The sequence below is a fragment of the Oncorhynchus kisutch genome, unplaced genomic scaffold, assembly GCF_002021735.2.
Source record: "Oncorhynchus kisutch isolate 150728-3 unplaced genomic scaffold, Okis_V2 scaffold3947, whole genome shotgun sequence".
NCBI classification, from domain to species: domain Eukaryota; kingdom Metazoa; phylum Chordata; class Actinopteri; order Salmoniformes; family Salmonidae; genus Oncorhynchus; species Oncorhynchus kisutch.
In genome coordinates this window covers 250,804-276,762 of record NW_022265892.1, presented here as the reverse complement: position 1 = coordinate 276,762, position 25,959 = coordinate 250,804, and the positions used below count along the sequence as shown (strand labels likewise).

General features: G+C 40.6%; 24 non-coding genes across 24 annotated transcripts; all 24 read left to right on the top strand.

The window, feature by feature from the left end:
• The first annotated feature begins 61 nt into the window (after positions 1-61).
• On the top strand, positions 62-134 carry trnav-cac (transfer RNA valine (anticodon CAC)). Its single transcript has one exon. It is a non-coding gene; the product is annotated as a tRNA-Val (tRNA).
• Positions 135-723: 589 nt separating this feature from the next.
• On the top strand, positions 724-796 carry trnav-cac (transfer RNA valine (anticodon CAC)). The gene has a single exon. It is a non-coding gene; the product is annotated as a tRNA-Val (tRNA).
• A 762-nt stretch (positions 797-1,558) lies between these two features.
• trnav-aac (transfer RNA valine (anticodon AAC)) lies at positions 1,559-1,631 on the top strand. The gene has a single exon. It is a non-coding gene; the product is annotated as a tRNA-Val (tRNA).
• A 1,174-nt stretch (positions 1,632-2,805) lies between these two features.
• Positions 2,806-2,878, top strand: trnav-cac (transfer RNA valine (anticodon CAC)). The gene has a single exon. It is a non-coding gene; the product is annotated as a tRNA-Val (tRNA).
• A 763-nt stretch (positions 2,879-3,641) lies between these two features.
• trnav-aac (transfer RNA valine (anticodon AAC)) lies at positions 3,642-3,714 on the top strand. The gene has a single exon. It is a non-coding gene; the product is annotated as a tRNA-Val (tRNA).
• A 1,174-nt stretch (positions 3,715-4,888) lies between these two features.
• Positions 4,889-4,961, top strand: trnav-cac (transfer RNA valine (anticodon CAC)). Its single transcript has one exon. It is a non-coding gene; the product is annotated as a tRNA-Val (tRNA).
• A 763-nt stretch (positions 4,962-5,724) lies between these two features.
• On the top strand, positions 5,725-5,797 carry trnav-aac (transfer RNA valine (anticodon AAC)). Its single transcript has one exon. It is a non-coding gene; the product is annotated as a tRNA-Val (tRNA).
• Positions 5,798-6,971: 1,174 nt separating this feature from the next.
• Positions 6,972-7,044, top strand: trnav-cac (transfer RNA valine (anticodon CAC)). Its single transcript has one exon. It is a non-coding gene; the product is annotated as a tRNA-Val (tRNA).
• A 763-nt stretch (positions 7,045-7,807) lies between these two features.
• On the top strand, positions 7,808-7,880 carry trnav-aac (transfer RNA valine (anticodon AAC)). Its single transcript has one exon. It is a non-coding gene; the product is annotated as a tRNA-Val (tRNA).
• Positions 7,881-9,891: 2,011 nt separating this feature from the next.
• On the top strand, positions 9,892-9,964 carry trnav-aac (transfer RNA valine (anticodon AAC)). The gene has a single exon. It is a non-coding gene; the product is annotated as a tRNA-Val (tRNA).
• Positions 9,965-11,138: 1,174 nt separating this feature from the next.
• On the top strand, positions 11,139-11,211 carry trnav-cac (transfer RNA valine (anticodon CAC)). Its single transcript has one exon. It is a non-coding gene; the product is annotated as a tRNA-Val (tRNA).
• A 762-nt stretch (positions 11,212-11,973) lies between these two features.
• trnav-aac (transfer RNA valine (anticodon AAC)) lies at positions 11,974-12,046 on the top strand. Its single transcript has one exon. It is a non-coding gene; the product is annotated as a tRNA-Val (tRNA).
• Positions 12,047-13,220: 1,174 nt separating this feature from the next.
• On the top strand, positions 13,221-13,293 carry trnav-cac (transfer RNA valine (anticodon CAC)). Its single transcript has one exon. It is a non-coding gene; the product is annotated as a tRNA-Val (tRNA).
• A 762-nt stretch (positions 13,294-14,055) lies between these two features.
• On the top strand, positions 14,056-14,128 carry trnav-aac (transfer RNA valine (anticodon AAC)). The gene has a single exon. It is a non-coding gene; the product is annotated as a tRNA-Val (tRNA).
• Positions 14,129-14,641: 513 nt separating this feature from the next.
• trnav-cac (transfer RNA valine (anticodon CAC)) lies at positions 14,642-14,714 on the top strand. Its single transcript has one exon. It is a non-coding gene; the product is annotated as a tRNA-Val (tRNA).
• Positions 14,715-15,302: 588 nt separating this feature from the next.
• trnav-aac (transfer RNA valine (anticodon AAC)) lies at positions 15,303-15,375 on the top strand. The gene has a single exon. It is a non-coding gene; the product is annotated as a tRNA-Val (tRNA).
• Positions 15,376-15,888: 513 nt separating this feature from the next.
• On the top strand, positions 15,889-15,961 carry trnav-cac (transfer RNA valine (anticodon CAC)). The gene has a single exon. It is a non-coding gene; the product is annotated as a tRNA-Val (tRNA).
• A 588-nt stretch (positions 15,962-16,549) lies between these two features.
• Positions 16,550-16,622, top strand: trnav-aac (transfer RNA valine (anticodon AAC)). The gene has a single exon. It is a non-coding gene; the product is annotated as a tRNA-Val (tRNA).
• Positions 16,623-17,135: 513 nt separating this feature from the next.
• On the top strand, positions 17,136-17,208 carry trnav-cac (transfer RNA valine (anticodon CAC)). Its single transcript has one exon. It is a non-coding gene; the product is annotated as a tRNA-Val (tRNA).
• A 4,708-nt stretch (positions 17,209-21,916) lies between these two features.
• Positions 21,917-21,989, top strand: trnav-aac (transfer RNA valine (anticodon AAC)). The gene has a single exon. It is a non-coding gene; the product is annotated as a tRNA-Val (tRNA).
• A 1,501-nt stretch (positions 21,990-23,490) lies between these two features.
• On the top strand, positions 23,491-23,563 carry trnav-aac (transfer RNA valine (anticodon AAC)). Its single transcript has one exon. It is a non-coding gene; the product is annotated as a tRNA-Val (tRNA).
• Positions 23,564-24,076: 513 nt separating this feature from the next.
• On the top strand, positions 24,077-24,147 carry trnastop-uca (transfer RNA opal suppressor (anticodon UCA)). Its single transcript has one exon. It is a non-coding gene; the product is annotated as a tRNA-Sec (tRNA).
• A 588-nt stretch (positions 24,148-24,735) lies between these two features.
• trnav-aac (transfer RNA valine (anticodon AAC)) lies at positions 24,736-24,808 on the top strand. Its single transcript has one exon. It is a non-coding gene; the product is annotated as a tRNA-Val (tRNA).
• Positions 24,809-25,571: 763 nt separating this feature from the next.
• Positions 25,572-25,644, top strand: trnav-aac (transfer RNA valine (anticodon AAC)). The gene has a single exon. It is a non-coding gene; the product is annotated as a tRNA-Val (tRNA).
• The last annotated feature ends 315 nt before the right edge of the window (positions 25,645-25,959 follow it).

Here is a 25,959-nt window from a genome sequence, read left to right as displayed (position 1 = left end):
TGGTTATCACGTTCGCCTCACACGCGAAAGTCAGTCACACCCTTAGTTTTCCACACATTAGGTTTCCGTAGTGTAGTGGTTATCACGTTCGCCTCACACGCGAAAGGTCCCCGGTTCGAAACCGTGCGGAAACATTTTGTAATATTCAATATTTCCCAATGCCCAGAGGCTAGCATTTGGTTTGAAACAGTTGAGTTTTGTCTAAACCTTGCAGTCTACCGAGATTATTTTCTGTCATTACAGCTGCTTGATGTGACCGCTAGTTTTTAATGGGTACTATACACAATACCCCATAATGACAAAGCGATAACATATAGTTTTTATTAATGAAATTTTTTTTTACAAAAAAAACTTATATACATACGTTTTCAGACCCTTTGCTATGAGGCTGGAAATTGAGCTCAGGTTCATCCTGTTTCCATTGATCATCCTTAGATGTTTCTTCAACTTGATTGGAGTCCACCTGTGGTAAATTCAAATGATTGGTCATTTCTGCAGCATTGAAGGTACCCAAGAACACAGTGGCTTCCATCACTCTTAAATGGAAGAAGTTTTGAACCACCAAGCCTCTTCCAAGAGCCGGCGGCACACAATAATTCCCGGCTTCTCAAGCCTTATTGCTTAATTAATGGACAAAGTAATTTCTGATTTCATTAGGTTCCGAGAGCGATAAACGTCCCACCCAGCCAAAGTCAGCCACACCCTTTGAATTAAACTCATTAGGTTTCCGTAGTGTAGTGGTTATCACGTTCGCCTCACACGCGAAAGGTCCCCGGTTCGAAACCGGGCGGAAGCAATTTGTAATATTCAATATTTCCCAATGCCCAGAGGCTAACATTTGGTTTGAAACAGTTGAGGTTTGTCTAAACCTTGCTGTCTACCTTTCCGACCTGTGGATCAATGTTGCCGTTTTTTGGGGGACCTCCTCCGTGCGATCTGAATGATTGTGACCAGACTGACAGCTTCTCTGAGCCAGGCAAATTCATTTATCAGGGTCATTGTAATGGATATATCCAAATAAATGGCAATATAATCCAAGTTAAAACAAACTAAAATGTAGATTATTTTCTATCATTACAGCTGCTTGATGTGACCGCTAGTTTTTAATGGGTACTATACACAATACCCCATAATGACAAAGCGATAACATATAGTTTTTATTAATGAAAAAAATATTTAAAAAAAACATATTTACATACGTTTTCAGACCCTTTGCTATGAGGCTGGAAATTGAGCTCAGGTCCATCCTGTTTCCATTGATCATCCTTAGATATTTCTTTAACTTGATTGGAGTCCACCTGTGGTAAATTCAAATGATTGGTCATTTCTGCAGCATTGAAGGTACCCAAGAACACAGTGGCTTCCATCACTCTTAAATGGAAGAAGTTTTGAACCACCAAGCCTCTTCCAAGAGCCGGCGGCACACAATAATTCCCGGCTTCTCAAGCCTTCTTGCTTAATTAATGGACTAAGCAATTTCTGATTTCATTAGGTTCTGAGAGCGATAAATGTCCCACCCAGCCAAAGTCAGTCACACCCTTTGAATTCCTCTCATTAGGTTTCTGTAGTGTAGTGGTTATCACGTTCGCTTAACACGCGAAAGGTCCCTGGTTCGAGACCGGGCGGAAACATATTTAAAAAAATTGGACAGTAAGCCTATTCACTTAGGACTCGGTCCCAATTTCGGAATTCATGCTTTTCCTTCGCACTTCTCAATATTTGCTATTCAGACATACCTTTTTTAGTCGCGTAACGCACTCTGCATGTGTGGCTAGCTTGGGCGCTCTGAATATATTCCTGCTACGTGTGGTCTGAGGTCCATAATGATTCAAATAGTTTACCATGCCAGGGTAAGCTGACAAGAAACACAGCCCTTATTCCAAGTGTTTTTAAAATCCCCCGTGGGGAATATGAATGGTGGAAAAACGATTGGAACCATTTTCCTGTTTGACCGCTAGTTTTTAATGGGTATTATGGCTCTTTCTGTGGTACTCAATTTGGGATATTATGTGAGGTAGACTTGTGGGCATTCCTAATATTATCCACGACTTCCTCTTTTTGTATTGTAGTTTCAGTAGTGTAGTGGTTATCACGTTCGCCTCACACGCGAAAGTTAGTCACACCCTTAGTTTTCCACACATTAGGTTTCCGTAGTGTAGTGGTTATCACATTCGCCTCACACGCCAAAGGTCCCCGGTTCGAAACCGTGCGGAAACATTTTGTAATATTCAATATTTCCCAATGCCCAGAGGCTAGCATTTGGTTTGAAACAGTTGAGTTTTGTCTAAACCTTGCAGTCTACCTAGATTATTTTCTGTCATTACAGCTGCTTGCTGTGACCGCTAGTTGTTAATGGGTACTATACACAATACCCCATAATGACAAGGCGATAACATATAGTTTTTATTAATGAAAAAAATATTTAAAAAAAAACTTATATACATACGTTTTCAGACCCTTTGCTATGAGGCTGGAAATTGAGCTCAGGTTCATCCTGTTTCCATTGATCATCCTTAGATGTTTCTTCAACTTGATTAGAGTCCACCTGTGGTAAATTCAAATGATTGGTCATTTCTGCAGCATTGAAGGTACCCAAGAACACAGTGGCTTCCATCACTCTTAAATGGAAGAAGTTTTGAACCACCAAGCCTCTTCCAAGAGCCGGCGGCACACAATAATTCCCGGCTTCTCAAGCCTTATTGCTTAATTAATGGACTAAGTAATTTCTGATTTCATTAGGTTCTGAGAGCGATAAACGTCCCACCCAGCCAAAGTCAGCCACACCCTTTGAATTCCACTCATTAGGTTTCCGTAGTGTAGTGGTTATCAAGTTCGCCTCACACGCGAAAGGTCCCCGGTTCGAAACCGGGCGGAAGCATTTTGTAATATTCAATATTTCCCAATGCCCAGAGGCTAACATTTGGTTTGAAACAGTTGAGGTTTGTCTAAACCTTGCTGTCTACCTCTCCGACCTGTGGATCAATGTTGCCGTTTTTTGGGGGACCTCCTCCGTGCGATCTGTATGAATGTGACCAGACTGACAGCTTCTCTGAGCCAGGCAAATTCATTTATCAGGGTCATTGTAATGGATATATCCAAATAAATGGCAATATAATCCAAGGTAAAACAAACTAAAATGTAGATTGTTTTCTATCATTACAGCTGCTTGATGTGACCGCTAGTTTTTAATGGGTACTATACACAATACCCCATAATGACAAAGCGATAACATATAGTTTTTATTAATGAAAAAAAGATTTAAAAAAAAACGTATTTACATACGTTTTCAGACCCTTTGCTATGAGGCTGGAAATTGAGCTCAGGTCCATCCTGTTTCCATTGATCATCCTTAGATATTTCTTCAACTTGATTGGAGTCCACCTGTGGTAAATTCAAATGATTGGTCATTTCTGCAGCATTGAAGGTACCCAAGAACACAGTGGCTTCCATCACTCTTAAATGGAAGAAGTTTTGAACCACCAAGCCTCTTCCAAGAGCCGGCGGCACACAATAATTCCCGGCTTCTCAAGCCTTATTGCTTAATTAATGGACTAAGTAATTTCTGATTTCATTAGGTTCTGAGAGCGATAAATGTCCCACCCAGCCAAAGTCAGTCACACCCTTTGAATTCCACTCATTAGGTTTCTGTAGTGTAGTGGTTATCACGTTCGCTTAACACGCGAAAGGTCCCTGGTTCGAGACCGGGCGGAAACATATTTAAAAAAATTGGACAGTAAGCCTATTCACTTAGGACTCGGTCCCAATTTCGGAATTCATGCTTTTCCTTCGCACTTCTCAATATTTGCTATTCAGACATACCTTTTTTAGTCGCGTAACGCACTCTGCATGTGTGGCTAGCTTGGGCGCTCTGAATATATTCCTGCTACGTGTGGTCTGAGGTCCATAATGATTCAAATAGTTTACCATGCCAGGGTAAGCTGACAAGAAACACAGCCCTTATTCCAAGTGTTTTTAAAATCCCCCGTGGGGAATATGAATGGTGGAAAAACGATTGGAACCATTTTCCTGTTTGACCGCTAGTTTTTAATGGGTATTATGGCTCTTTCTGTGGTACTCAATTTGGGATATTATGTGAGGTAGACTTGTGGGCATTCCTAATATTTTCCACGACTTCCTCTTTTTGTATTGTAGTTTCAGTAGTGTAGTGGTTTTCACGTTCGCCTCACACGCGAAAGTTAGTCACACCCTTAGTTTTCCACACATTAGGTTTCCGTAGTGTAGTGGTTATCACATTCGCCTCACACGCCAAAGGTCCCCGGTTCGAAACCGTGCGGAAACATTTTGTAATATTCAATATTTCCCAATGCCCAGAGGCTAGCATTTGGTTTGAAACAGTTGAGTTTTGTCTAAACCTTGCAGTCTACCTAGATTATTTTCTGTCATTACAGCTGCTTGCTGTGACCGCTAGTTGTTAATGGGTACTATACACAATACCCCATAATGACAAGGCGATAACATATAGTTTTTATTAATGAAAAAAATATTTAAAAAAAAACTTATATACATACGTTTTCAGACCCTTTGCTATGAGGCTGGAAATTGAGCTCAGGTTCATCCTGTTTCCATTGATCATCCTTAGATGTTTCTTCAACTTGATTAGAGTCCACCTGTGGTAAATTCAAATGATTGGTCATTTCTGCAGCATTGAAGGTACCCAAGAACACAGTGGCTTCCATCACTCTTAAATGGAAGAAGTTTTGAACCACCAAGCCTCTTCCAAGAGCCGGCGGCACACAATAATTCCCGGCTTCTCAAGCCTTATTGCTTAATTAATGGACTAAGTAATTTCTGATTTCATTAGGTTCTGAGAGCGATAAACGTCCCACCCAGCCAAAGTCAGCCACACCCTTTGAATTCCACTCATTAGGTTTCCGTAGTGTAGTGGTTATCAAGTTCGCCTCACACGCGAAAGGTCCCCGGTTCGAAACCGGGCGGAAGCATTTTGTAATATTCAATATTTCCCAATGCCCAGAGGCTAACATTTGGTTTGAAACAGTTGAGGTTTGTCTAAACCTTGCTGTCTACCTCTCCGACCTGTGGATCAATGTTGCCGTTTTTTGGGGGACCTCCTCCGTGCGATCTGTATGAATGTGACCAGACTGACAGCTTCTCTGAGCCAGGCAAATTCATTTATCAGGGTCATTGTAATGGATATATCCAAATAAATGGCAATATAATCCAAGGTAAAACAAACTAAAATGTAGATTGTTTTCTATCATTACAGCTGCTTGATGTGACCGCTAGTTTTTAATGGGTACTATACACAATACCCCATAATGACAAAGCGATAACATATAGTTTTTATTAATGAAAAAAAGATTTAAAAAAAAACGTATTTACATACGTTTTCAGACCCTTTGCTATGAGGCTGGAAATTGAGCTCAGGTCCATCCTGTTTCCATTGATCATCCTTAGATATTTCTTCAACTTGATTGGAGTCCACCTGTGGTAAATTCAAATGATTGGTCATTTCTGCAGCATTGAAGGTACCCAAGAACACAGTGGCTTCCATCACTCTTAAATGGAAGAAGTTTTGAACCACCAAGCCTCTTCCAAGAGCCGGCGGCACACAATAATTCCCGGCTTCTCAAGCCTTATTGCTTAATTAATGGACTAAGTAATTTCTGATTTCATTAGGTTCTGAGAGCGATAAATGTCCCACCCAGCCAAAGTCAGTCACACCCTTTGAATTCCACTCATTAGGTTTCTGTAGTGTAGTGGTTATCACGTTCGCTTAACACGCGAAAGGTCCCTGGTTTGAGACCGGGCGGAAACATATTTAAAAAAATTGGACAGTAAGCCTATTCACTTAGGACTCGGTCCCAATTTCGGAATTCATGCTTTTCCTTCGCACTTCTCAATATTTGCTATTCAGACATACCTTTTTTAGTCGCGTAACGCACTCTGCATGTGTGGCTAGCTTGGGCGCTCTGAATATATTCCTGCTACGTGTGGTCTGAGGTCCATAATGATTCAAATAGTTTACCATGCCAGGGTAAGCTGACAAGAAACACAGCCCTTATTCCAAGTGTTTTTAAAATCCCCCGTGGGGAATATGAATGGTGGAAAAACGATTGGAACCATTTTCCTGTTTGACCGCTAGTTTTTAATGGGTATTATGGCTCTTTCTGTGGTACTCAATTTGGGATATTATGTGAGGTAGACTTGTGGGCATTCCTAATATTTTCCACGACTTCCTCTTTTTGTATTGTAGTTTCAGTAGTGTAGTGGTTTTCACGTTCGCCTCACACGCGAAAGTTAGTCACACCCTTAGTTTTCCACACATTAGGTTTCCGTAGTGTAGTGGTTATCACATTCGCCTCACACGCCAAAGGTCCCCGGTTCGAAACCGTGCGGAAACATTTTGTAATATTCAATATTTCCCAATGCCCAGAGGCTAGCATTTGGTTTGAAACAGTTGAGTTTTGTCTAAACCTTGCAGTCTACCTAGATTATTTTCTGTCATTACAGCTGCTTGCTGTGACCGCTAGTTGTTAATGGGTACTATACACAATACCCCATAATGACAAGGCGATAACATATAGTTTTTATTAATGAAAAAAATATTTAAAAAAAAACTTATATACATACGTTTTCAGACCCTTTGCTATGAGGCTGGAAATTGAGCTCAGGTTCATCCTGTTTCCATTGATCATCCTTAGATGTTTCTTCAACTTGATTAGAGTCCACCTGTGGTAAATTCAAATGATTGGTCATTTCTGCAGCATTGAAGGTACCCAAGAACACAGTGGCTTCCATCACTCTTAAATGGAAGAAGTTTTGAACCACCAAGCCTCTTCCAAGAGCCGGCGGCACACAATAATTCCCGGCTTCTCAAGCCTTATTGCTTAATTAATGGACTAAGTAATTTCTGATTTCATTAGGTTCTGAGAGCGATAAACGTCCCACCCAGCCAAAGTCAGCCACACCCTTTGAATTCCACTCATTAGGTTTCCGTAGTGTAGTGGTTATCAAGTTCGCCTCACACGCGAAAGGTCCCCGGTTCGAAACCGGGCGGAAGCATTTTGTAATATTCAATATTTCCCAATGCCCAGAGGCTAACATTTGGTTTGAAACAGTTGAGGTTTGTCTAAACCTTGCTGTCTACCTCTCCGACCTGTGGATCAATGTTGCCGTTTTTTGGGGGACCTCCTCCGTGCGATCTGTATGAATGTGACCAGACTGACAGCTTCTCTGAGCCAGGCAAATTCATTTATCAGGGTCATTGTAATGGATATATCCAAATAAATGGCAATATAATCCAAGGTAAAACAAACTAAAATGTAGATTGTTTTCTATCATTACAGCTGCTTGATGTGACCGCTAGTTTTTAATGGGTACTATACACAATACCCCATAATGACAAAGCGATAACATATAGTTTTTATTAATGAAAAAAAGATTTAAAAAAAAACGTATTTACATACGTTTTCAGACCCTTTGCTATGAGGCTGGAAATTGAGCTCAGGTCCATCCTGTTTCCATTGATCATCCTTAGATATTTCTTCAACTTGATTGGAGTCCACCTGTGGTAAATTCAAATGATTGGTCATTTCTGCAGCATTGAAGGTACCCAAGAACACAGTGGCTTCCATCACTCTTAAATGGAAGAAGTTTTGAACCACCAAGCCTCTTCCAAGAGCCGGCGGCAGACAATAATTCCCGGCTTCTCAAGCCTTATTGCTTAATTAATGGACTAAGTAATTTCTGATTTCATTAGGTTCTGAGAGCGATAAATGTCCCACCCAGCCAAAGTCAGTCACACCCTTTGAATTCCACTCATTAGGTTTCTGTAGTGTAGTGGTTATCACGTTCGCTTAACACGCGAAAGGTCCCTGGTTTGAGACCGGGCGGAAACATATTTAAAAAAATTGGACAGTAAGCCTATTCACTTAGGACTCGGTCCCAATTTCGGAATTCATGCTTTTCCTTCGCACTTCTCAATATTTGCTATTCAGACATACCTTTTTTAGTCGCGTAACGCACTCTGCATGTGTGGCTAGCTTGGGCGCTCTGAATATATTCCTGCTACGTGTGGTCTGAGGTCCATAATGATTCAAATAGTTTACCATGCCAGGGTAAGCTGACAAGAAACACAGCCCTTATTCCAAGTGTTTTTAAAATCCCCCGTGGGGAATATGAATGGTGGAAAAACGATTGGAACCATTTTCCTGTTTGACCGCTAGTTTTTAATGGGTATTATGGCTCTTTCTGTGGTACTCAATTTGGGATATTATGTGAGGTAGACTTGTGGGCATTCCTAATATTTTCCACGACTTCCTCTTTTTGTATTGTAGTTTCAGTAGTGTAGTGGTTTTCACGTTCGCCTCACACGCGAAAGTTAGTCACACCCTTAGTTTTCCACACATTAGGTTTCCGTAGTGTAGTGGTTATCACATTCGCCTCACACGCCAAAGGTCCCCGGTTCGAAACCGTGCGGAAACATTTTGTAATATTCAATATTTCCCAATGCCCAGAGGCTAGCATTTGGTTTGAAACAGTTGAGTTTTGTCTAAACCTTGCAGTCTACCTAGATTATTTTCTGTCATTACAGCTGCTTGCTGTGACCGCTAGTTGTTAATGGGTACTATACACAATACCCCATAATGACAAGGCGATAACATATAGTTTTTATTAATGAAAAAAATATTTAAAAAAAAACTTATATACATACGTTTTCAGACCCTTTGCTATGAGGCTGGAAATTGAGCTCAGGTTCATCCTGTTTCCATTGATCATCCTTAGATGTTTCTTCAACTTGATTAGAGTCCACCTGTGGTAAATTCAAATGATTGGTCATTTCTGCAGCATTGAAGGTACCCAAGAACACAGTGGCTTCCATCACTCTTAAATGGAAGAAGTTTTGAACCACCAAGCCTCTTCCAAGAGCCGGCGGCACACAATAATTCCCGGCTTCTCAAGCCTTATTGCTTAATTAATGGACTAAGTAATTTCTGATTTCATTAGGTTCTGAGAGCGATAAACGTCCCACCCAGCCAAAGTCAGCCACACCCTTTGAATTCCACTCATTAGGTTTCCGTAGTGTAGTGGTTATCACGTTCGCCTCACACGCGAAAGGTCCCCGGTTCGAAACCTGGGCGGAAGCATTTTGTAATATTCAATATTTCCCAATGCCCAGAGGCTAACATTTGGTTTGAAACAGTTGAGGTTTGTCTAAACCTTGCTGTCTACCTCTCCGACCTGTGGATCAATGTTGCCGTTTTTTGGGGGACCTCCTCCGTGCGATCTGTATGAATGTGACCAGACTGACAGCTTCTCTGAGCCAGGCAAATTCATTTATCAGGGTCATTGTAATGGATATATCCAAATAAATGGCAATATAATCCAAGGTAAAACAAACTAAAATGTAGATTGTTTTCTGTCATTACAGCTGCTTGATGTGACCGCTAGTTTTTAATGGGTACTATACACAATACCCCATAATGACAAAGCGATAACATATAGTTTTTATTAATGAAAAAAAGATTTAAAAAAAAACGTATTTACATACGTTTTCAGACCCTTTGCTATGAGGCTGGAAATTGAGCTCAGGTCCATCCTGTTTCCATTGATCATCCTTAGATATTTCTTCAACTTGATTGGAGTCCACCTGTGGTAAATTCAAATGATTGGTCATTTCTGCAGCATTGAAGGTACCCAAGAACACAGTGGCTTCCATCACTCTTAAATGGAAGAAGTTTTGAACCACCAAGCCTCTTCCAAGAGCCGGCGGCACACAATAATTCCCGGCTTCTCAAGCCTTATTGCTTAATTAATGGACTAAGTAATTTCTGATTTCATTAGGTTCTGAGAGCGATAAATGTCCCACCCAGCCAAAGTCAGTCACACCCTTTGAATTCCACTCATTAGGTTTCTGTAGTGTAGTGGTTATCACGTTCGCTTAACACGCGAAAGGTCCCTGGTTTGAGACCGGGCGGAAACATATTTAAAAAAATTGGACAGTAAGCCTATTCACTTAGGACTCGGTCCCAATTTCGGAATTCATGCTTTTCCTTCGCACTTCTCAATATTTGCTATTCAGACATACCTTTTTTAGTCGCGTAACGCACTCTGCATGTGTGGCTAGCTTGGGCGCTCTGAATATATTCCTGCTACGTGTGGTCTGAGGTCCATAATGATTCAAATAGTTTACCATGCCAGGGTAAGCTGACAAGAAACACAGCCCTTATTCCAAGTGTTTTTAAAATCCCCCGTGGGGAATATGAATGGTGGAAAAACGATTGGAACCATTTTCCTGTTTGACCGCTAGTTTTTAATGGGTATTATGGCTCTTTCTGTGGTACTCAATTTGGGATATTATGTGAGGTAGACTTGTGGGCATTCCTAATATTTTCCACGACTTCCTCTTTTTGTATTGTAGTTTCAGTAGTGTAGTGGTTTTCACGTTCGCCTCACACGCGAAAGTTAGTCACACCCTTAGTTTTCCACACATTAGGTTTCCGTAGTGTAGTGGTTATCACATTCGCCTCACACGCCAAAGGTCCCCGGTTCGAAACCGTGCGGAAACATTTTGTAATATTCAATATTTCCCAATGCCCAGAGGCTAGCATTTGGTTTGAAACAGTTGAGTTTTGTCTAAACCTTGCAGTCTACCTAGATTATTTTCTGTCATTACAGCTGCTTGCTGTGACCGCTAGTTGTTAATGGGTACTATACACAATACCCCATAATGACAAGGCGATAACATATAGTTTTTATTAATGAAAAAAATATTTAAAAAAAAACTTATATACATACGTTTTCAGACCCTTTGCTATGAGGCTGGAAATTGAGCTCAGGTTCATCCTGTTTCCATTGATCATCCTTAGATGTTTCTTCAACTTGATTAGAGTCCACCTGTGGTAAATTCAAATGATTGGTCATTTCTGCAGCATTGAAGGTACCCAAGAACACAGTGGCTTCCATCACTCTTAAATGGAAGAAGTTTTGAACCACCAAGCCTCTTCCAAGAGCCGGCGGCACACAATAATTCCCGGCTTCTCAAGCCTTATTGCTTAATTAATGGACTAAGTAATTTCTGATTTCATTAGGTTCTGAGAGCGATAAACGTCCCACCCAGCCAAAGTCAGCCACACCCTTTGAATTCCACTCATTAGGTTTCCGTAGTGTAGTGGTTATCAAGTTCGCCTCACACGCGAAAGGTCCCCGGTTCGAAACCGGGCGGAAGCATTTTGTAATATTCAATATTTCCCAATGCCCAGAGGCTAACATTTGGTTTGAAACAGTTGAGGTTTGTCTAAACCTTGCTGTCTACCTCTCCGACCTGTGGATCAATGTTGCCGTTTTTTGGGGGACCTCCTCCGTGCGATCTGTATGAATGTGACCAGACTGACAGCTTCTCTGAGCCAGGCAAATTCATTTATCAGGGTCATTGTAATGGATATATCCAAATAAATGGCAATATAATCCAAGGTAAAACAAACTAAAATGTAGATTGTTTTCTATCATTACAGCTGCTTGATGTGACCGCTAGTTTTTAATGGGTACTATACACAATACCCCATAATGACAAAGCGATAACATATAGTTTTTATTAATGAAAAAAAGATTGAAAAAAAACGTATTTACATACGTTTTCAGACCCTTTGCTATGAGGCTGGAAATTGAGCTCAGGTCCATCCTGTTTCCATTGATCATCCTTAGATATTTCTTCAACTTGATTGGAGTCCACCTGTGGTAAATTCAAATGATTGGTCATTTCTGCAGCATTGAAGGTACCCAAGAACACAGTGGCTTCCATCACTCTTAAATGGAAGAAGTTTTGAACCACCAAGCCTCTTCCAAGAGCCGGCGGCACACAATAATTCCCGGCTTCTCAAGCCTTATTGCTTAATTAATGGACTAAGTCATTTCTGATTTCATTACGTTCTGAGAGCGATAAATGTCCCACCCAGCCAAAGTCAGTCACACCCTTTGAATTCCACTCATTAGGTTTCTGTAGTGTAGTGGTTATCACGTTCGCTTAACACGCGAAAGGTCCCTGGTTCGAGACCGGGCGGAAACATATTTAAAAAAATTGGACAGTAAGCCTATTCACTTAGGACTCGGTCCCAATTTCGGAATTCATGCTTTTCCTTCGCACTTCTCAATATTTGCTATTCAGACATACCTTTTTTAGTCGCGTAACGCACTCTGCATGTGTGGCTAGCTTGGGCGCTCTGAATATATTCCTGCTACGTGTGGTCTGAGGTCCATAATGATTCAAATAGTTTACCATGCCAGGGTAAGCTGACAAGAAACACAGCCCTTATTTCAAGTGTTTTTAAAATCCCCCGTGGGGAATATGAATGGTGGAAAAACGATTGGAACCATTTTCCTGTTTGACCGCTAGTTTTTAATGGGTATTATGGCTCTTTCTGTGGTACTCAATTTGGGATATTATGTGAGGTAGACTTGTGGGCATTCCTAATATTTTCCACGACTTCCTCTTTTTGTATTGTAGTTTCAGTAGTGTAGTGGTTATCACGTTCGCCTCACACGCGAAAGTCAGTCACACCCTTAGATTTCCACACATTAGGTTTCCGTAGTGTAGTGGTTATCACATTCGCCTCACACGCCAAAGGTCCCCGGTTCGAAACCGTGCGGAAACATTTTGTAATATTCAATATTTCCCAATGCCCAGAGGCTAGCATTTGGTTTGAAACAGTTGAGTTTTGTCTAAACCTTGCAGTCTACCTAGATTATTTTCTGTCATTACAGCTGCTTGCTGTGACCGCTAGTTGTTAATGGGTACTATACACAATACCCCATAATGACAAGGCGATAACATATAGTTTTTATTAATGAAAAAAATATTTAAAAAAAAACTTATATACATACGTTTTCAGACCCTTTGCTATGAGGCTGGAAATTGAGCTCAGGTTCATCCTGTTTCCATTGATCATCCTTAGATGTTTCTTCAACTTGATTAGAGTCCACCTGTGGTAAATTCAAATGATTGGTCATTTCTGCAGCATTGAAGGTACCCAAGAACACAGTGGCTTCCATCACTCTTAAATGGAAGAAGTTTTGAACCACCAAGCCTCTTCCAAGAGCCGGCGGCACACAATAATTCCCGGCTTCTCAAGCCTTATTGCTTAATTAATGGACTAAGTAATTTCTGATTTCATTAGGTTCTGAGAGCGATAAACGTCCCACCCAGCCAAAGTCAGCCACACCCTTTGAATTCCACTCATTAGGTTTCCGTAGTGTAGTGGTTATCAAGTTCGCCTCACACGCGAAAGGTCCCCGGTTCGAAACCGGGCGGAAGCATTTTGTAATATTCAATATTTCCCAATGCCCAGAGGCTAACATTTGGTTTGAAACAGTTGAGGTTTGTCTAAACCTTGCTGTCTACCTCTCCGACCTGTGGATCAATGTTGCCGTTTTTTGGGGGACCTCCTCCGTGCGATCTGTATGAATGTGACCAGACTGACAGCTTCTCTGAGCCAGGCAAATTCATTTATCAGGGTCATTGTAATGGATATATCCAAATAAATGGCAATATAATCCAAGGTAAAACAAACTAAAATGTAGATTGTTTTCTATCATTACAGCTGCTTGATGTGACCGCTAGTTTTTAATGGGTACTATACACAATACCCCATAATGACAAAGCGATAACATATAGTTTTTATTAATGAAAAAAAGATTTAAAAAAAAACGTATTTACATACGTTTTCAGACCCTTTGCTATGAGGCTGGAAATTGAGCTCAGGTCCATCCTGTTTCCATTGATCATCCTTAGATATTTCTTTAACTTGATTGGAGTCACCTGTGGTAAATTCAAATGATTGGTCATTTCTGCAGCATTGAAGGTACCCAAGAACACAGTGGCTTCCATCACTCTTAAATGGAAGAAGTTTTGAACCACCAAGCCTCTTCCAAGAGCCGGCGGCACACAATAATTCCCGGCTTCTCAAGCCTTATTGCTTAATTAATGGACTAAGTAATTTCTGATTTCATTAGGTTCTGAGAGTGATAAATGTCCCACCCAGCCAAAGTCAGTCACACCCTTTGAATTCCACTCATTAGGTTTCTGTAGTGTAGTGGTTATCACGTTCGCTTAACACGCGAAAGGTCCCCGGTTCGAGACCGGGCGGAAACATATTTTAAAAAATTGGACAGTAAGCCTATTCACTTAGGACTCGGTCCCAATTTCAGAATTCATGCTTTTCCTTCGCACTTCTCAATATTTGCTATTCAGACATACCTTTTTTAGTCGCGTAACGCACTCTGCATGTGTGGCTAGCTTGGGCGCTCTGAATACATTCCTGCTACGTGTGGTCTGAGGTCCATAATGATTCAAATAGTTTACCATGCCAGGGTATGCTGACAAGAAACACAGCCCTTATTTCAAGTGTTTTTAAAATCCCCCGTGGGGAATATGAATGGTGGAAAAACGATTGGAACCATTTTCCTGTTTGACCGCTAGTTTTTAATGGGTATTATGGCTCTTTCTGTGGTACTCAATTTGGGATATTATGTGAGGTAGACTTGTGGGCATTCCTAATATTTTCCACGACTTCCTCTTTTTGTATTGTAGTTTCAGTAGTGTAGTGGTTATCACGTTCGCCTCACACGCGAAAGTCAGTCACACCCTTAGTTTTCCACACATTAGGTTTCCGTAGTGTAGTGGTTATCACATTCGCCTCACACGCGAAAGGTCCCCGGTTCGAAACCGTGCGGAAACATTTTGTAATATTCAATATTTCCCAATGCCCAGAGGCTACCATTTGGTTTGAAACAGTTGAGTTTTGTCTAAACCTTGCAGTCTACCTAGATTATTTTCTGTCATTACAGCTGCTTGATGTGACCGCTAGTTTTTAATGGGTACTATACACAATACCCCATAATGACAAAGCGATAACATATAGTTTTTATTAATGAAAAAAATATTTAAAAAAAAACGTATTTACATACGTTTTCAGACCCTTTGCTATGAGGCTGGAAATTGAGCTCAGGTCCATCCTGTTTCCATTGATCATCCTTAGATATTTCTTTAACTTGATTGGAGTCCACCTGTGGTCAATTCAAATGATTGGTCATTTCTGCAGCATTGAAGATACCCAAGAACACAGTGGCTTCCATCACTCTTAAATGGAAGAAGTTTTGAACCACCAAGCCTCTTCCAAGAGCCGGCGGCACACAATAATTCCCGGCTTCTCAAGCCTTATTGCTTAATTAATGGACTAAGTAATTTCTGATTTCATTAGGTTCTGAGAGCGATAAATGTCCCACCCAGCCAAAGTCAGTCACACCCTTTGAATTCCTCTCATTAGGTTTCTGTAGTGTAGTGGTTATCACATTCGCTTAACACGCGAAAGGTCCCCGGTTCGAGACTGGGCGGAAACATATTCAAAAAAATTGGACAGTAAGCCTATTCACTTAGGACTCGGTCCCAATTTCGGAATTCATGCTTTTCCTTCGCACTTCTCAATATTTGCTATTCAGACATACCTTTTTTAGTCGCGTAACGCACTCTGCATGTGTGGCTAGCTTGGGCGCTCTGAATACATTCCTGCTACGTGTGGTCTGAGGTCCATAATGATTCAAATAGTTTACCATGCCAGGGTAAGCTGGCAAGAAACACAGCCCTTATTTCAAGTGTTTTTAAAATCCCCCGTGGGGAATATGAATGGTGGAAAAACGATTGGAACCATTTTCCTGTTTGACCGCTAGTTTTTAATGGGTATTATGGCTCTTTCTGTGGTACTCAATTTGGGATATTATGTGAGGTAGACTTGTGGGCATTCCTAATATTTTCCACGACTTCCTCTTTTTGTATTGTAGTTTCAGTAGTGTAGTGGTTATCACGTTCGCCTCACACGCGAAAGTCAGTCACACCCTTAGTTTTCCACACATTAGGTTTCCGTAGTGTAGTGGTTATCACATTCGCCTCACACGCGAAAGGTCCCCGGTTCGAAACCGTGCGGAAACATTTTGTAATATTCAATATTTCCCAATGCCCAGAGGCTACCATTTGGTTTGAAACAGTTGAGTTTTGTCTAAACCTTGCAGTCTACCTAGATTATTTTCTGTCATTACAGCTGCTTGATGTGACCGCTAGTTTTTAATGGGTACTATACACAATACCCCATAATGACAAAGCGATAACATATAGTTTTTATTAATGAAAAAAATATTTTAAAAAAAACGTATTTACATACGTTTTCAGACCCTTTGCTATGAGGCTGGAAATTGAGCTCAGGTCCATCCTGTTTCCATTGATCATCCTTAGATATTTCTTTAACTTGATTGGAGTCCACCTGTGGTAAATTCAAATGATTGGTCATTTCTGCAGCATTGAAGATACCCAAGAACACAGTGGCTTCCATCACTCTTAAATGGAAGAAGTTTTGAACCACCAAGCCTCTTCCAAGAGCCGGCGGCACACAATAATTCCCGGCTTCTCAAGCCTTATTGCTTAATTAATGGACTAAGTAATTTCTGATTTCATTAGGTTCTGAGAGCGATAAATGTCCCACCCAGCCAAAGTCAGTCACACCCTTTGAATTCCACTCATTAGGTTTCCGTAGTGTAGTGGTTATCACGTTCGCTTAACACGCGAATGGTCCCCGGTTCGAGACCGGGCGGAAACATATTTAAAAAAATTGGACAGTAAGCCTATTCACTTAGGACTCGGTCCCAATTTCAGAATTCATGCTTTTCCTTCGCACTTCTCAATATTTGCTATTCAGACATACCTTTTTTAGTCGCGTAACGCACTCTGCATGTGTGGCTAGCTTGGGCGCTCTGAATACATTCCTGCTACGTGTGGTCTGAGGTCCATACTGATTCAAATAGTTTACCATGCCAGGGTAAGCTGACAAGAAATACAGCCCTTATTTCAAGTGTTTTTAAAGTCCCCCGTGGGGAATATGAATGGTGGAAAAACGATTGGAACCATTTTCCTGTTTGACCGCTAGTTTTTAATGGGTATTATGGCTCTTTCTGTGGTACTCAATTTGGGATATTATGTGAGGTAGACTTGTGGGCATTCCTAATATTTTCCACGACTTCCTCTTTTTGTATTGTAGTTTCAGTAGTGTAGTGGTTATCACGTTCGCCTCACACGCGAAAGTCAGTCACACCCTTAGTTTTCCACACATTAGGTTTCCGTAGTGTAGTGGTTATCACGTTCGCCTCACACGCGAAAGGTCCCCGGTTCGAAACCGTGCGGAAACATTTTGTAATATTCAATATTTCCCAATGCCGAGAGGCTAGCATTTGGTTTGAAACAGTTGAGTTTTGTCTAAACCTTGCAGTCTACCTAGATTATTTTCTGTCATTACAGCTGCTTGATGTGACCGCTAGTTGTTAATGGGTACTATACACAATACCCCATAATGACAAAGCGATAACATATAGTTTTATTAATGAAAAAAATATTTTAAAAAAAACTTAGAGAGAAAATATTTTTCCACTTCACGTCAAAGTCAAGGAGCCTCCGGTGTCAATAAAAAAAGAACCAGCCATTTATCTATCGTCCTTTAAGAGAAATCGTACAACGACAGATTGGTGATGTTCACGGATAGGTTTTTTTTTTTCAACGGTTACAGATCCAGTTGCAGGGTGTTCTTACGAATCTTTTTAAAGTGTGCTGCGGAGCTCTGCGAGATTTCTGTGATTTTCTATGATTTTCTGAAATAACACACACTCACTAAACCCTCCGTAAATAACTCAGTTCTTAACGTAAAGACTTAAAACTCAGGATTATGTAAAGGCATACCCCAATCAGGATATAAGTTTATTTATAGCTTCCTGTGCCAACCGGAAGTGCCTTAAAAGGTCAGATCTTTTCAAAACTTCATATGTGTGATTAGGCAACCCCATAAACTGTAAGTCAGTCATTTCTCCCAACAGATGACAAAGAAAAGCTCTCTCTCACACACACACACACAGAAACACACACACAGCAAGGATGGAGTGACAAAGTGCGGTGCTTAAAGACACACAAAGCCTACAATGGCATTTCCATATTCTCTAGGCCGTGCCGAGTTCAACAAGATGCAACAAGACGCTTGACCGTAGCTCGCTCGGTCTAAGCACAGCGACCATTAGAAAAGTAGGCCCAAAATGAAGGCTGGCCCTCAATGTCATTTGCTTTTGGGTGACAGTGAGAGAACCATTAAGGTGAGAAGCACAATTCGACCTTAACTTAAAGACTTAAAACTCAGGATTCTTTAAGTTTCTATGTCAATCAAGACATGTGTTTACTTATAGCTTCCTGTGCCAACCGGAAGTGCCTTTAATTGGGTCACACTGTCTGTTTTGAAGGGTTAGAAAAGTCACATCTCTCCAAAACTTCATATGTGTGACTAGGTAACCCTCCTAAACTGTAAATCAGTCATTTCTCCCAGCAGATGTCAAAGAAAAGCTCTCACACACACACACAGCAAGGATGGAGTGATAAAGTGCGGTGCTCAAAGACACAGAGAGCAGGCAATGGCATAAACATAATCTCTAGGCCGTGCCGAGTTCAATGAGATATCCCGCTTGACCGTAGCTCGCTGGGTCTAAGCGCAGCGACCATTAGAAAAGTAGGCCCAAAATGAAGCCTGCCCCACAACGTCATTTGCTTTTGGGTGACAGTGAGAGAACCGTTAGGGTGAGAAGCACAATTCGACCTCAGGTACGTTCCTAAGGTCCTCCCGATCCGTGCAAGCCTAACGTTGACCGTGTGGCATTAACCCTTAATAGTTAAAAGAAGGTGTTTACTTCAAAGAGTTTGCATTGACTTCTTTCCCCATAGGAATACATTGCCTGCACCCCTAAATTCAACCTGAAGCCTATGTGGGTTATGAATGTCGTATGAACCTGTCTTCGATGACAGTCCATCAGGCCACTATGAGGTCTACCTGTGTTGATTCTAAGCTTCCTGGACCAACCGGAAGTGGTTAAAATCACCCTAAAAGTGTTTATTCATACCCTGCCTGCAGTTTGATAGACATAGTGCATTCAACCCTGTGTAAATCAGTCAATTCTTAAAGTAAGGACTTAAAACTCAGGATTCTGTAAAAGCATACCCCAGTGAGGATATGTGTTGACTTATAGCTTCCTGTGCCAACCGGAAGTGCCATAATTGGTGTCTCAGGGGATGTTTCGAGGGGTTAAAAAAGTCAGATCTTTCCAAAACTTCATAGATGTGATTAGGCAACCCCCATGAACTGTAAATCAGTCATTTTTCCCATAAAATTTCAAAGGAAAAATAAATCACACTAAAACACAACTTGGATGGAGGGACGTATTGGGGTGCGTAGAGACAGACAGTGACTGCAATAGTTAGCTTTGTTCGAGCTAAAAAAGAACCGTCAGACCTAGAGTTCCGAAACTTTAAAATCCTGTTCTAGACCTCCGGTCGATAGTGCGTGGTGAGTTAGGTGGCTCTAGAAGGTTCTCGGACCGAGAAACAGCCTCGTACATTTGCAATGATTTCAATTCATTTTGACCATTACGAAAATGACGACATTTATGAAAAGTCTCAGAGACACAAGACTAGGTGCATTGCGACCGTCTCGGCCCATAGAGACGGACCCCAACGTTTCTGTCCGATAGCTCATTCAAGGACCCCGTAGCAAGTCATGTAAAAAGTGGATTTTCAGCACCAATTAGGGTTTTGCTCGGACACCAAATGAACGATCGAGCCGAAACTTGGGATTCGGGGTCGCCTCAGCTAGGCCTACACATAACATAAGAAATGGACCCGCAGCTAGAACGTAACTACGTGTTTTATGTTTTTTTTATGGTTTGAACCGAAGGCGTTGTGAATTTTGGGCCAGCTCTGAAGTATGTGATAGTTGGCTACTAAACGAGTTGGAAAAAGTGGGTTTGGTGTCAGTTTGTATCAGTTTGGTGTCAGAATGATATCTAATTGACTGATGGACGGTGACTTGCTGGTGACTCTTGTCCATTTGCAATATGTTTAAACAGTGAGGTACCATCACCAAAGTGACATTCTGAAATCAACCCTAACGAGCGACTGAGATGAACCAGAATCACTGCCCAGCCATCCCGAGTTCATCGGGCCAGTCAATTTCACATTCCTGCAGGATTTTTATAGCATGACAAATTCGTGATGGTACCTGCCCATTGAACCATATTGCAAATGCACAGTGACTTTGTAAAAGTAAGAAAACATAAACAAATGGACATAATGAAATCACCATATTTTTTTGGGGGGTTACCAGTTGCACAACAATGCACGTGCATTTGCAATATGATTCAACAGTGAAAAAACATCACAAAATGGACATGATGAAGTCAACACAACGAGCGATGGAAAGGGGCAACTATCACTGCCAGGCCTTCCCGAGTTCATCTGGCCAGTCAATTTTGCATTTCTGCAGGATTTTTGAGCATGTCAAATTTCTTATGGTAAATGCCCATTGAACCATATTGCAAATGTACATGCACTTGCAATATGATTCTATAGTGAAAAAACATCACCAAATGGACATGATGAAATCAACACAACGAGTGATGGAAAGGTACAACTATCACTGCTCGGCCATCCTGTGTTCATCAGGACAGTCAATTTTGCATTTTTGAGCATGTCAAATTTCTTATGGTTAATGCCCATTGAACCATATTGCAAATGTACATGCACTTGCAATATGATTCTATAGTGAAAAAACATCACCAAATGGACATGATGAAATCAACACAACGAGTGATGGAAAGGAACAACTATCACTGCCCGGCCATCCCGAGTTCATCAGGCCAGTCAATTTAGCATTTTTGAGCATGTCAAATTTCTTATGGTAAATGCCCATTGAACCATATTGCAAATGTACATGCACTTGCAATATGATTCTATAGTGAAAAAACATCACCAAATGGACATGATGAAATCAACACAACGAGTGATGGAAAGGAACAACTATCACTGCCCGGCCATCCCGAGTTCTTCAGGCCAGTCAATTTTGCATTTCTGCTGGATTTTTGAGCATGTCAAATTTCTTATGGTATTTGGCCCCAAAAAAAGTGACTTTTGACTTTGACTTTTGACTTCCTATGAAATCATATTGCAAATGGACAAATCATATTCCTTATGCACAAGTTTTAAAAAATTATGATAATACAATTTTACAAATGTATATTCATATAGTTCTTAAGCATGATGAATTGACATAAAATCGAAACAATTTCGAAAAATGGTCCAGAAAGCACTTTTTTACGAGGGTGATAAGTTTAAATAAAAGTTCACATTTTCGACTTTTGACTTCCTATGAAATCATATTGCAAATGGAAAAAACATATGCCTTTTATGCACAAGTTTTAAAAAATGATGATAATAAAATATGACTAAAGTATGTTGATACAGTTCTTATACATGTGTAATTGACACAAAAATGCTAAGAATTTTGAAAAATGGTCCAGAAAGCACTTTTTCAAGGGTGTGTGAAGTTTTTTACAAAATTTTGATATTTTTGACCTTTGACTTTTGACTTCCTATGAAATCATATTGCAAATGGACAAAACATATTTCTTATGCGCATGTAAAAAAAAATGTATGCTAATAAAATTGGACAAAAGTATATTCATACAGTTCTTACACATGTGTAATTGACAAAAAAATCTAAAGAATTTCGAAAAACGGTCCAGAAAGCACTTTTTTAAGGGGTGATAATTTTTGACAAAAAAAATCATTTTTTCAAAATTTTGCTTTTGGATGTTGACTTGAGGTCCATTTCCAATATGAAAAACCACAGTGGAGCGCACTCGCCACCTGTTGGATTTTTGAAGTTTTACAACTGGCAATTGCCATTTGGCATTTGCAATCAACTTTGCATGAATCAACGCCGAATTGGATGGTATTGACCAATGTGTATATGGTTTGTCCGATGCCAATGATTTGCCATTCATTTTTTTCCACTTCCCTTACACTTATTAGGTTTCCGTAGTGTAGTGGTTATCACATTCGCCTAACACGCGAAAGATCCCCGGTTCGAGGCCGGGCGGAAACACATTTTAACAAATTGGACAGTAAGCCTATTCACTTAGGACTCTGTCCCAATTTCGGAATTCATGCTTTTCCTTTTCCTCATGCAAATTCATTTATCAGGGTCATTGTACTGGATATATCCAATGAAATGGCAATATAATCCAAGGTAAAACAAACAAAAATGTAGATTGTTTTCTGTCATTACAGCTGCTTGATGTGACGGCTAGTTTTTAATGGGTACTATACACAATACCCCATAATGACAAAGCGATAACATATAGTTTTTATTAATGAAAATTTAAAACATTTAAAAAACGTATTTACATACGTTTTCAGACCCTTTGCTATGAGGCTGGAAATTGAGCTCAGGTTCATCCTGTTTCCATTGATCATCCTTAGATGTTTCTTCAACTTGATTGGAGTCCACCTGTGGTAAATTCAAATGATTGGTCATTTCTGCAGCATTGAAGGTACCCAAGAACACAGTGGCTTCCATCACTCATAAATGGAAGAAGTTTTGAACCACCAAGCCTCTTCCAAGAGCCGGCGGCACACAATAATTCCCGGCTTCTCAAGCCTTATTGCTTAATTAATGGACTAAGTAATTTCTGATTTCATTAGGTTCTGAGAGCGATAAACGTCCCACCCAGCCAAAGTCAGCCACACCCTTTGAATTCCACTCATTAGGTTTCCGTAGTGTAGTGGTTATCAAGTTCGCCTCACACGCGAAAGGTCCCCGGTTCGAAACCGTGCGGAAGCATTTTGTAATATTCAATATTTCCCAATGCCCAGAGGCTAACATTTGGTTTGAAACAGTTGAGGTTTGTCTAAACCTTGCTGTCTACCTCTCCGACCTGTGGATCAATGTTGCCGTTTTTTGGGGGACCTCCTCCGTGCGATCTGTATGAATGTGACCAGACTGACAGCTTCTCTGAGCCAGGCAAATTCATTTATCAGGGTCATTGTAATGGATATATCCAAATAAATGGCAATATAATCCAAGGTAAAACAAACTAAAATGTAGATTGTTTTCTATCATTACAGCTGCTTGATGTGACCGCTAGTTTTTAATGGGTACTATACACAATACCCCATAATGACAAAGCGATAACATATAGTTTTTATTAATGAAAAAAAGATTTAAAAAAAAACGTATTTACATACGTTTTCAGACCCTTTGCTATGAGGCTGGAAATTGAGCTCAGGTTCATCCTGTTTCCATTGATCATCCTTAGATGTTTCTTCAACTTGATTGGAGTCCACCTGTGGTAAATTCAAATGATTGGTCATTTCTGCAGCATTGAAGGTACCCAAGAACACAGTGGCTTCCATCACTCTTAAATGGAAGAAGTTTTGAACCACCAAGCCTCTTCCAAGAGCCGGCGGCACACAATAATTCCCGGCTTCTCAAGCCTTATTGCTTAATTAATGGACTAAGTCATTTCTGATTTCATTAGGTTCTGAGAGCGATAAATGTCCCACCCAGCCAAAGTCAGTCACACCCTTTGAATTCCACTCATTAGGTTTCTGTAGTGTAGTGGTTATCACGTTCGCTTAACACGCGAAAGGTCCCCGGTTCGAGACCGGGCGGAAACATATTTTAAAAAATTGGACAGTAAGCCTATTCACTTAGGACTTGGTCCCAATTTCGGAATTCATGCTTTTCCTTCGCACTTCTCAATATTTGCTATTCAGACATACCTTTTTTAGTCGCGTAACGCACTCTGCATGTGTGGCTAGCTTGGGCGCTCTGAATATATTCCTGCTACGTGTGGTTTGAGGTCCATAATGATTCAAATAGTTTACCATGCCAGGGTAAGCTGACAAGAAACACAGCCCTTATTTCAAGTGTTTTTAAAATCCCCCGTGGGGAATATGAATGGTGGAAAAACGATTGGAACCATTTTCCTGTTTGACCGCTAGTTTTTAATGGGTATTATGGCTCTTTCTGTGGTACTCAATTTGGGATATTATGTGAGGTAGACTTGTGGGCATTCCTAATATTTTCCACGACTTCCTCTTTTTGTATTGTAGTTTCAGTAGTGTAGTGGTTATCACGTTCGCATCACACGCGAAAGTCAGTCACACCCTTAGTTTTCCACACATTAGGTTTCCGTAGTGTAGTGGTTATCACGTTCGCCTCACACGAAAGGTCCCCGGTTCGAAACCGTGCGGAAACATTTTGTAATATTCAATATTTCCCAATGCCCAGAGGCTAGCATTTGGTTTGAAACAGTTGAGTTTTGTCTAAACCTTGCAGTCTACCTAGATTATTTTCTGTCATTACAGCTGCTTGATGTGACCGCTAGTTGTTAATGGGTACTATACACAATACCCCATAATGACAAAGCGATAACATATAGTTTTTATTAATGAAAAAAATATTTAAAAAAAAACTTATATACATACGTTTTCAGACCCTTTGCTATGAGGCTGGAAATTGAGCTCAGGTCCATCCTGTTTCCATTGATCATCCTTAGATATTTCTTTAACTTGATTGGAGTCCACCTGTGGTAAATTCAAATGATTGGTCATTTCTGCAGCATTGAAGGTACCCAAGAACACAGTGGCTTCCATCACTCTTAAATGCAAGAAGTTTTGAACCACCAAGCCTCTTCCAAGAGCCGGCGGCACACAATAATTCCCGGCTTCTCAAGCCTTATTGCTTAATTAATGGACTAAGTCATTTCTGATTTCATTAGGTTCTGAGAGCGATAAATGTCCCACCCAGCCAAAGTCAGTCACACCCTTTGAATACCTCTCATTAGGTTTCTGTAGTGTAGTGGTTATCACGTTCGCTTAACACGCGAAAGGTCCCCGGTTCGAGACCGGGCGGAAGCATTTTGTAATATTCAATATTTCCCAATGCCCAGAGGCTAACATTTGGTTTGAAACAGTTGAGGTTTGTCTAAACCTTGCTGTCTACCTCTCCGACCTGTGGATCAATGTTGCCGTTTTTTGGGGGACCTCCTCCGTGCGATCTGTATGAATGTGACCAGACTGACAGCTTCTCTGAGCCAGGCAAATTCATTTATCAGGGTCATTGTAATGGATATATCCAAATAAATGGCAATATAATCCAAGGTAAAACAAACTAAAATGTAGATTGTTATCTGTCATTACAGCTGCTTGATGTGACCGCTAGTTTTTAATGGGTACTATACACAATACCCCATAATGACAAAGCGATAACATATAGTTTTTATTAATGAAAAAAATATTTAAAAAAAAACGTATTTACATACGTTTTCAGACCCTTTGCTATGAGGCTGGAAATTGAGCTCAGGTCCATCCTGTTTCCATTGATCATCCTTAGATATTTCTTTAACTTGATTGGAGTCCACCTGTGGTAAATTCAAATGATTGGTCATTTCTGCAGCATTGAAGGTACCCAAGAACACAGTGGCTTCCATCACTCTTAAATGCAAGAAGTTTTGAACCACCAAGCCTCTTCCAAGAGCCGGCGGCACACAATAATTCCCGGCTTCTCAAGCCTTATTGCTTAATTAATGGACTAAGTCATTTCTGATTTCATTAGGTTCTGAGAGCGATAAATGTCCCACCCAGCCAAAGTCAGTCACACCCTTTGAATACCTCTCATTAGGTTTCTGTAGTGTAGTGGTTATCACGTTCGCTTAACACGCGAAAGGTCCCCGGTTCGAGACCGGGCGGAAGCATTTTGTAATATTCAATATTTCCCAATGCCCAGAGGCTAACATTTGGTTTGAAACAGTTGAGGTTTGTCTAAACCTTGCTGTCTACCTCTCCGACCTGTGGATCAATGTTGCCGTTTTTTGGGGGACCTCCTCCGTGCGATCTGTATGAATGTGACCAGACTGACAGCTTCTCTGAGCCAGGCAAATTCATTTATCAGGGTCATTGTAATGGATATATCCAAATAAATGGCAATATAATCCAAGGTAAAACAAACTAAAATGTAGATTGTTATCTGTCATTACAGCTGCTTGATGTGACCGCTAGTTTTTAATGGG